The following is an 11497-nucleotide window of genomic DNA, read 5'->3' as shown; positions in this document are numbered from 1 at the left end:
ATTATAATATTAAGTAGTGGGCTTGAATTTTTATTTATCAAGCCCAACCTGTGGCCTGGAATATGGGGTACTAGAATGATAATTTTCGGCTTAATTGTGGAGATTCTGTATTTTAGTGTCCACACGCCGCCTGGGGGGCTGACGGCCGCCTGAAACGCCATTACAGCTATCAGGACCACCACCACCATTGTCATGCCGGTCATATTTATGAGGGAGAGAGGCGTTTCTGTTGTAACCTTCTCCCACAGACATTGTATCATCTGAGATTTTGATGCAGACTATAATGCAAGTGTTAGTCACCAACTTAATTTCAATAAATTCTAGCCGACTTTGATATGAAGAAACTTAAATGTTGCAAGAATTGTTAGGAAATTAGCGGAGATAATATCATGGATATAAATAACGAATTTGATGAAGTTAGATTCGGTGTATTTCTATGTCTGGCCATATTAAGACAACGATTTTCATTTAAATTTTCGGGTACTTGCAAAATAATAATGTCCCAATTACCATTTTAGGATGTCCACAGTTTGTCCTAATCTGCTAATCATTACATTCACATTCCACTATAAAACTGGTATAGAGAATATAAGTGGGAACTACATTCTAGGTAGCTTTTTCTACCCACTTTCCTTCACATTCCGTGCAAATCAAAGTGGGACTATAAATAGGTGACGTAGGTAGTACAATGTAAGAGCAATATATATATAGATATAGGGAGATGCTCAAAACAAGTATGATAGGATTAGAATTGGACCTAAAATATAATCGCGCGACACCCCAATATTTAAACGAATTGTAGGAGATAAATTTTCATTTCAGTTTCAGGAATTTAATTAACTTACTTTCAGGCTTCATACTCAAATTTCTGTCAATGCTAAAGTGACTACATTTAATTTTCTCATCTTCCACAGGGTCATGGTAACTTTAACTCATGCATGATAATATTATACTAGCATCTTTTTCCAACTTTTTTTAATCTCTATTTTCTCGTGGTAAATTGACAACCATGAAAAAGCGTCCTTACCTCTTTTCCCTTGCACCTGAAAGCCGTATCGATGGCCTTCTCCCCATCATCGTCCTTCACAGCCACAAGAATGCCCAATTTCTCCGCCAAAAACTTCAGTATCTATTAGAATAAGGCATGAAAAATATAGAGTCATATACTTTCTGATACTTGAGCCCGCTGTCACTTAATTAGGTTTCTTTTGTTTTGCTAGAGGACATATCTGGCAATTTGTGAGCTGAGTGTTTGTAGGAGACAAGAATTTAGACAAAACTTTGAGTTTATTCAGAGAAGGATGGCCCAAGCGTTGGTGCCAAACATCAAGACTTACAACTGAGTTAACAGAAACATCATGAGAAATGGCAGATACATTATTCTGAGAAGTAGAAGGAAAACTGCTTACTGCATTACTTGGTGAATCAGGGAACTCAAAGATGTATAAGTTGCCAACATGGTTACCCCTCCCAATCACAGTCCCCAGTATAGCTTCCTGAATTTTGAAGCTATTGTGAGTAAATACAACAGTGCAAGAAGTGTGTTGAGTGAGAGCACTAACAGATATTAGGTTAAATGAGAAGGATGGCACATGAAGAATGGAAGAGAGTGTGATGAGAGAAGTGAGTTGGACAGTACCTAGGTGAGTAACAAGGAGCAGTATGGCCATTTGGGAGGTTGACAGATGCATTAGCTATTGGAGAGGAAGAGGAAAAGAGAGATTGATCAAAGCAAACATGGTGAGTTGCTCCTGTATCTAAAATCCAAGTAGAAGATCTAGAGCATGAAGATGAAAAAGAATTTATGCAGGGTGAGAAGAAAACTGTACCAGAAAAATTGTTTAATGGCTGAGAGTGACTGACAGAGGTAGAGTTGCTAGCCAAAGAAGTGGAGTTATGGAGGTGTTGGCTCTGCAAAAGACTGATAAGCTGTTGATATTGATCAATACTTGGGAGATTCACAACAGCAGATGCAGCAGATGAAGACAAGGGCAAAGGATAAGCAGATACTGTCTCCTCCACAAAATTAACAGATTTATGTTGATTAGAGGCTGCATTTCCAGAATGAGCAGTAGCTTGAGGTGCCTTTCCTCTGCCTTTGCCAAAACCCGGAGGAAAACCATGTAGGAGAAAACATTTCTCCAGAGGATGATTAGTCTTACCACAATGAGAACAGTGGAATTTATTCATGCCTCGGCCATAAGAAGAAGTAGCATTAGCAAACGGCTGCTCACTAGGAACAGGAACAACATGAGCAGGAGTAGATATATGAGAGGAGAAGCTTGTACCATCAATGTGTCGTTGCCTCTCTTCCTGAATGACCAGAGCAAAGACCTTAGACAAAGAGGGAAGAGGAACCATAGATAAGATGTGAGATCGAATCTGAGAAAAAGATGGATTTAATCCAATGAGAAATTGCATGGTGCAGTCATGCTCTTGATGCTCATGCCACCGTGTAGCGCTACCACAATTACAACGACCACAGGTGCACCATGAGATCGGCTGAGTACTTTTGAACTCATCCCAAACAATCCTTAGATTTGTAAAATAACCATTGACATCAGAGGTGCCTTGAGAGAGAGACATCAGCTGTTGTTTCAACTGATAGATCCGAGCAGAATCACCGGTAGAAAATCGATCATTCAGATCTGACCAGATTGAATAAGCATCATCGAGGTACATAACACTCGAGCATATTTGAGGAGAAACAGAGTTGCGTATCCAAGAGATTACCATGCTATTGCAGCGAATCCATGGCTGATAGAGAAGATCTTCACGGCCAGGACGCAAAATCGAACCATCAACAAACACCAGCTTGTTTTTGGCAAGGAGAGCAGTGGTGAAAGATTCGACTCCAAGCAGGATAATTAGAACCATTGAGCTGATGCGGAACAAGGATAGCTCCCGGGCTATCACTTGGATAAAGATAGTACGGACTAGATGTGTCCTCAGCTGGTGGAGGACGACCACGATCGCCGCGATTGTTCATCGGAGATCGGGAAGAAGATCGGAAAAATAGAGATGAAAAGGAAAATCAAAGAAAACCAGAGATAAATCGCGGAATAATTTTCACTGATACCATAACAAGACTATGAATTAAGCTCCATGAAGTGGAGATCGAGAGATAGAGAAGACGAATATTTGGGAGAAAAGAATATTATTTTCTGATATTGTTGCAAGACAGAGAAAACCATCACCTTATATACTAAGGGTGTATGGTGTAGGTACATCAAGAGCATACAATAAAAACTCCCAAAAATGACTAACAAAAGAAACCTAATTAAGTGACAGCGGGCTCAAGTATCAGAAAGTATATGACTCTATATTTTTCATGCCTTATTCTAATAGTATCACAAGCTGACGATGTTTCACGCACAAATGCAACACAGTCTGGCCTCGATGAAGCCTCTCCATAGCAGGAGACGAGTCATTTTCAAGCAGAACCTTCAAGATTTCAACATGCCCTTTCATGGCAGCAATATGAACTGGGTTCATGCCTTGATCATCGAGCCACCAACACATCTCAGGGGTACAGAAAACAATTTATCGACAATCTCAGCGTGCCCTTGTTCAGCTGCAATGTGAAGAGATGACGACTTTTTTGGAGTCGACATCTCGAGCTAGCTCTGGGTTTATCCTCAGCAACTCTTCCACGATGCCCACATGTCCGGCTATTGTTGCTATATGCAGGAGATTTCTTGAACGTGCGAATGAAACTTGATCAACAAGAAATGAATTTTGTCGCGAAAGTATTGGGAATGTTGCTACATTTCCCGTTGTTGCAGCATCATATAGTTTCATTTCTGGGGTTTCTGAAACAACAGCTTTGGGCGGCTTCATTTTCACCTCTCTTTTTTTTTACATATAAGCTTGTGGTTTCCTAACGCATGATGTATATATAGCGACAATCGTAGGATACAAGCAAAAGACAAAAGTCGAAAAGAAAAAAGGAAAAGAAAAAGGAGATTCTTTGAGTGAATACTATTATTCTTTATTGAGATGGGAAGTTTTGTATGATTTCATATTAATAACGACTGATCCATTAATCATCATCGAATCTAATCCACCATAAATTTCTGTTGTTTTCAGTGATTTCCATATTGAAATTAGTTGCTAATTGTTTTCATTAAAAAACCAACCACTATTGAAAAGCTTTTTAATGTATTAAACAAACAACTTCAAATTTTCGTTCGAAATTTCTTCAATAATTTGTCAAAAGAAATCTTGTGTTCGCATTAGAAAATACGGAGGAACTGATGAACGACTCAATAACAAATCCCAAGAACAGTTCAAACACATAATTTTCATAAATTGAATCCAAACAATGAAAGAATCATAAGTAAACGAATTATCAATTTGAGACCAATTGTTCGAATCAAATTAATGATTCACATAAATCATACATGTCGAATACGATTGATAAACATAAAGCGGAAGTGTACATGGATTCGATTCGTAGTGTTTGATGTTCTTGATGACTCTGAAGTATGGAAATTAGTCTCCAAGTGTCAACGCATTTCACAGATACTCTTTAATCAATGAAGTAGTATTATATGTCTGATCAATAGGAATGAGAATCTATTGTCCTATTTATAGGTTGCACTTGGGACCATATCCATATATTTAGAAAACAATTCTCTAACTTTATTATTACAAAATTAAAGTTATCCAAAGTAGTATCTGCACAATATTCCTCATACTCTATAGAAAATCGTTTGACCCTTTAAGTTATACTCCCTCCATCCAAAAAAAAATAGAGCAATTTGAATATGGCATGGGTTTTAATGTAGAATTGGTAAAGTAAGAGAGAATGGAAAAATGTAAGAGAGAAGAAGAAAAAGTAAGTGAGAAGTAGTGTGTTAAGAGCTCTCTTCTCCCAGCGAAGAACCTTCGTCTAAACACAACCGCAACACCACAAATTCGGAGCTCTCAACGTGAGAGTCGGCGGCTGAAAACAAGAACTGGCGGCGCAGAGATCTTCTCCATCGGCAGTGATATAGGGTTTCGAAAGTATTGCGCAAATAATTTGGGCAAATAGTTCTTTATTAATTGATTGACGATAGAATGATATAATATCTCCTATTTATAATAGGAGAATACTACTACCTAATTTATTGACTAAGAAACAAATATATAGAAGATACTATGAATCAAAAGATAACTAACTAAAAGATATGGAAGATATGGTGAATCAAAATATACTAATTAATTAGGGAAACCTAAGATATGGAGATCGTAACAACTCCCCCGCGGTTGAAATCCACCTTGTCCTCAAGGTGGGAACCACAAATCAACGACGAGAATTGAAAGCAAACTCTTTTGCGAGGCGTCTCCTCCTGGATCAAATGCACACCGAAGAGCTGAATGTCTCCCTTCATAACCTCCATCAAAAATCACCAAAGAATACCCAATGTGGTATGCAAAATTCCCAACTAAAACGAAAAGCTTGTCCCGGCCTCCAAGAATGCTCAAACATGGCGTGTTAATGCGTGGAGGGATTAACCTTTTATCGGTGGCAAGTGACATTGATCGATGATTCATACTTGTAATATTCCCGACACTCCCATCCACATAGACACAAACAATTTCGTGCAAAGCAGTGTAAGCCACTCCTCCTTTCCTACCCCAACAATTCCCAACATCATTTTTGGATGGCACTCGAACAACATTGGATGAGTCAACGACCTTCTTCACTTCATCAGCAGACTCGTCCTCCTCTTCATCGTCAAACAAGTCATCTTTCTCATTTTCCTTACTCACATCGGGGCTGCACGTTGTATCCCCACAATATATAACTTGTTGGTCGTCGGGGCTGGTATCTCTACGTTCCCTAGATCCATGATTCCTACTAGGCAATCTAATGGAAACATTTGATACAGATCCTGTATCCGAACTGTCCGCATCACGATCTGTGGTCTTCTTTGCTGCTGTCTGTACTACGGAGTCCTCGAAATCACCAAGCTCCTCTTCGCCCGTACCACGATCATAAACGCGGTCGAGAACTGTGGCTTCAACACATGAATATGTAATCAGCTCATCTAAACTCGATGAATCAGACGTTTCATCTGCTTCTCGCTCCCTCATTCCTACATCAACCTGGTAATCTGGTTCACACCGACTCCCAAGTGAACGAAGACTAGGAGTAGATTGCTTATCTGTTGCTGGACTTGGCATCGAGCTCTCAATATACCTATTATGAGAGAGAGACGACCTTCTCTCCCAACATAGATCATCACTCCCAAATCTCTCAAAAGATATGTCATCTGCCGGGTATCTCTGCTGCGTGCGCAATCCCGACGGGTCCCAACAGGTAGGCGATCCCAGAGGCTGGTCGGCAGTGCGGTAGGGCTGGTGGCAGGCGGACTGGCCTCGCGGCGCTCGCACCTCCTCCTGATGGTGAGGTAGGTCCCTGCAAGTCTCCACGCGTCAAGGCCGGTGATCGAAGGTCGGGTAACTGTTACAGACGTTCTCCGCAACAGACCGATTGTCTATCTTCTCGTGGTATGATGATGATCAGACGCTCGACAAACTCGCAGGGATGATCACAGTTTTGCTGATTCACGGACGTGTTCCGATCAACAACAAAAAGAGAACAAAAAGGATTCTTGTTGCACACGATAGGTGTAGAGAAAATAATATATTCCTTCATTGCTATCATATGCAAATACTCCACATATTTATAATATGTTGGGATACAATGATATAGATTAAATTAAATCTAATAATATCTAAACTAATATGGGAAAGATATGGTGAATCACAATTAACTAAATAGAATAATATCCTATAGATATTCCCTAATAATATGTAGAGGATGATCGTATCAACTCCCCCACGGTTGAAATCCACCTTGTCCTCAAGGTGGGAACCACGAAGAAACTAAGAGAGTTGAAAGCCGACTTTGGCGAGGCATCTCCTCCTGGATCAAACACACACAGAACAGCTGAGCGTCTCCCTTCATCACCTCCGTAAACAATCAATAAAGGCGGACAGATGTGGTCGTCCAAATTTAATGCTAAAATGGAAAGCTCTGCCACACATCCATTCAAATCCACATAGACACAAGCAAGTCCCCGCGAACCGGTGTGAGCATCTCCTGTCTTACCCAAATCTTCCGCTTGTAACTTAAGCACATCCTCGAACAACCTTCGCTTTTCTTCCAGTCCCTGCTTTTTCATATCAAATCCGTCATCAACAAGGTTTTGAATCTCCATGCTCTCTCTCTTGCTCGGCTTCTTAGTCAACACAATGAGATCGTTTTCTTTCGTTGCTAAACTAGATCGAAGGGCTTCAACTGTATTCTCTTTCTCGAGCAACTGCAAAAAAGTGTTATTGACCTCTTCTTCTCTTTTGGCCATATAGTCATTCTCTTTATCTTTCTCTGTTTGATTCCCCAAACTAGTAAGTACGATCAACTTCTCCTCCCTCTTCTCTTCACAATTATGCGAATCAATTTCCCACTCATTTTTCCTTGAGCTTGAGACACCCGCTTGCAGTTGATGAGGAGAGGCGCATAATGGAGCTTTCACGGACAACGATAACAAGGGTTGGCAAGGGCTCAATGCGGCGGCGGGCGGAAGCTCAATAGTCGATGTTGTACTTGGCTGTTTTAGCAGACGATCTGACTGCAGCAGTGGCTTCTGGTCGAGCACGAGCTGCGGTCGTGTGGGGGTACGGGAGCTTGGGAACGTGGGTCGCTGGTTCTGGTTTTGGGGCTGCTGGCACAGCAGGTCTGGTGGAGTCGGCTGTGGCGGAGGTTCTGGCAGCGGGGAAGTGCGAATATCTTCAATACGGCGACCGGACGTTTGGGAGGGTGGATCCCAGCAAGTCTGCCTTTTCGCATCCAGAAATTGCTGCTGATGCGATTCTGGAGAAAACCAACCCGAGTTCGGGCTTTAGCGCGCGCAATGCGGCTGTCGGAGTGGCCGTTCCTGCTCCACAAACTGATCCCTAGAGGGGAAGGCATTGCGCGGCGGCTGATAGGCATTCTGTCGGGTGGAATACCGGCGAGCAGGTAGCGGCTCATATGCGGCCCGACCGAACTGTTGCCGATAGCCCGGAGGGTCCCAGCAAGGCAGCGAATAGTACAGCATATCTTGAGCCGGCTGTGGCTGTGGCTCCGGCAGCGGACGAGGGCAAAGCTTTCTGCGGGAATCGGAGCACGCATAGGGCTGCTGTGTATATGTTGCTTTTGACGTATGCAAGTTTGTCACACGTTGTTCGATTTTGTCGCAACGTGATTCCAACCTGGAGATAGCGGCATCAAATTGATCGAACAGATGTTCATAACGCCCCAATCCGGTGTAGTTGCGTGACATGATGACTTTGAACGGCGGCGGTGAAGCTCGGGCAGGTGGACTGAATTTTTTTTTTTTTTTTTTGTTTGATATTGGTGATTTATTTGGGTAATATGGATGAAGAAGATGGATGATTCAGCGGCTGAATTTTTTTGATATTGGTGTATAATTTGGGTAATATGAATGAAGAAGATGGACGATTTGGCGGACCTGAAATTTTTTTTTTTTTTTGATATTGGTGAATAATTTGGGGGATATGGAAGAACGAAGATGGAGGATGAGTACGGGATGAAAGCACCAGTTGTTACAGACGTTCTCCGCAACAGACCGATTGTCTATCTTCTCGTGGTATGATGATGATCAGACGCTCGACAAACTCGCAGGGATGATCACAGTTTTGCTGATTCACGGACGTGTTCCGTTCAACAACAAAAAGAGAACAAAAAGGATTCTTGTTGCACACGATAGGTGTAGAGAAAATAATATATTCCTTCATTGCTATCATATGCAAATACTCCACATATTTATAATATGTTGTGATACAATGATATAGATTAAATTAAATCTAATAATATCTAAACTAATATGGGAAAGATATGGTGAATCACAATTAACTAAATAGAATAATATCCTATAGATATTCCCTAATAATATGTAGAGGATGATCGTATCAGTAACCTCTGCGATCAAATAGGTGGCCCCTCTCGGGGTAGCCACCACGGCGACGAGGCCGCGCATCCTGCGCGCGATCGCGGTACCCGATGGGCGGGTATCCCGTCCGTGGGCGACGATCAGGTGGATCCAAACGGCGTGAGACGTAGGGCGGTTTTGGCTCGGGCTGAGTGCGCCGCTCTGCTGCGTCCGTACGGGATTCCATCATGTCCAATAGGCGATCAAGTATTGCAATAATTGGGTGTTGCGTAGGCTGATATTGGTGATGAATACGCATAACTAATAAGGAAAAATATGAATTTGAAGTGGAGGGGTTCGGTGGTTTTTTGTTCCGTTGGTAAAGAAGGTATTTTTTTTTAGTGATTGGTGAGATATGGGATGAAAAAGATGGAGGATGAGTACGGATGAAAGCACCAGTTTTTCAAGAGCTCTCTTTTCCTAATGAAGAACCTTCGTCTAAACACACACGTAACACCACAAATCCGACGCTCTCAACGTGAGAGTCAGCGGCTGAAAACAAGAACTGGCGCAGAGATCTTCTCTGCCAGCAGTGATATAGGGTTTCAAGAGTATTACGCAAATAGTTTGTGCAAATAATTCTTCATTAATTGATTGACGATAGAATGATATAATCTCTCCTATTTATAATAGGAGAATACTACTACCTAATTTATTGACTAAGAAACAAATATATGGAACATACTATGAATCAAAAGATAACTAACTAAAAGATATGGAAGATATGGTGAATCAAAATATACTAATTAATTGGGGAAACCTAAGATATGGAGATCGTAACAAGTTTTTACGAGCCTTCATTTAATTAGTTTAGATATATTAGGGTTTTGCATATCTTTTCATATATATGTTTTCTTGTTCCATAAGCTAGTATTCTACTATTATAAATAGAGATAGGTTGTTCAAATTTTATTCATTCAATCAATCAATATATTATTTTGGTCAAGTTCCGTACGTGATACGTTGAATCATAAATTCCATACGCCACCGGTTGCCCGACGGAATCTCTCCGCGCACAGCCGGAAACGTATATCTGATCTGTAGTTGCCGACGGGTTGGAACCCGCGCACAGCCGCCTAGATCCTTATCTCCGCCAACCCTTACGGGTGCCGGATTCTCTTTATATTGTTAATTTCCGTTTTATCGGTTCATTAGGAATTTAGGTTCCTAACAACTGATGCTTTCATTGAGAGCTCATCCTCTGTCTTCGTTTATCCATAACCCCCAAATTATTAACCAATATCACAAAAAAAAAAGTCAGCCGCAGGACCACATCACTCCTAATCCTCCACCTTCTTCATCCATAACCCATATCTTCCAACCAAAAAAAAAAAATTACCTTCTTCACCAAAAAAAAAAAAAAATACCACCGAACCCTCCACCCCAACTTCATTGTTTTTCCCTTATTAGTTATGGCTATTTACCACCAATATCAGCCCCCACATCAGATGCACGCAATTATAACAAAGTTTGATCACCTATTGGACATGACGGAATCCCGTATGGACGCAGTTGATCGGCACGTGGAAAACCTTCGTCGAAAAAAATACCCCTGCCTACACCAATCTGGGAGGTCGCGCAACATCCCCGACGGCTTTTTCAGCCACCATCTAGAGGATACAGCCAATCGCTGCATTGGCTACCCTCGTGCACCTCCGCTGCCGGAGCCACCGCCACATCGGACTCCATCCTCGTCGTCCGTGCAGCGAACCCGCCGTAGCTATCTTCCCCACAGTCAGCCGCCGGCCGCGCGCTCTAATTATAGCTGTTATACTTCCCGGAAGAATGCCCACCAGCCGCCGCCCGATGCCTTCACTGCTGGGAATCAGTTCAGGGAGCAGGAGCTGCGCCGATTCCCTAATCCGGGTAATTTTTTGCCAGTCACACCGGCAGCAGTGTCTGCCTGCGAAAAAGCCGACTCGTCGGGACCCGCCAGTTCTGAGACAGTATGTGGGGTTTTCGGTCGATGAAGCTCCAAGGACGCGCCCAACCATGTACAAGGATCCGCCTAAAAAGTGCATTCAGCTGCGAGTGTCGGTTGATGAGCCACGGCCCCCGACCGGCTGTCCTATACGACCACAACCGTCGCCCTTGCATCAGCCAACCTATTGGGACCCGCCGAAACAGCAGGTTATGTAAAATTTCAACCTTTGCCGCAGCCACCACTTCCGCATCGCTTTCGGAGTGAGGTAGATGAGAACAGATGTTATGGAGAGGTTGTTACTCACACGCATTCGCCAACACTTGACGGCAATGAGGAGCTTGGTGATTCAGAGGACTCCATATTAGAGGAGGAGCTTTGTGATTTAGAGAACTCCATATTAGAGATGGCAGCAGAGAAACTCATGGATCGTGATTGTGGCTTGTCTAGTGAGAATCGGGGATCTAGGGAAGTTAGAGATGGCAGTCTCGAAGACCAACAAGTTTCATCTCTTGTGGAAATCTGCCCACCGCGCAATCCCGATATGAGCACAGAGAAGGAGGAAAAGGCATTGTTGAACGATGTAGAG

At 42.4% G+C, this 11497-nt stretch overlaps 1 pseudogene across 1 annotated transcript; it reads right to left on the bottom strand.

Annotated features, from left to right (window-relative positions):
- Positions 1–1834: 1834 nt before the first annotated feature.
- On the bottom strand, positions 1835–3065 carry LOC125189631 (uncharacterized; annotated as a pseudogene). The gene is made up of 2 exons (XR_016135269.1): positions 2163–3065; positions 1835–1911 (listed from the first exon to the last, which is right to left on the bottom strand). The product of XR_016135269.1 is annotated as an uncharacterized LOC125189631 (transcript).
- Positions 3066–11497: the final 8432 nt, after the last annotated feature.

This window comes from Salvia hispanica, chromosome 2 (genome assembly GCF_029641045.1).
Source record: "Salvia hispanica isolate PSC_SH4W2 chromosome 2, Shi_PSC_v1, whole genome shotgun sequence".
Classification (NCBI taxonomy): Eukaryota; Viridiplantae; Streptophyta; class Magnoliopsida; order Lamiales; family Lamiaceae; genus Salvia; species Salvia hispanica.
The sequence above is the reverse complement of the archived record's forward strand: the minus strand, read 5'-3'. Positions and strand labels throughout refer to the sequence as shown.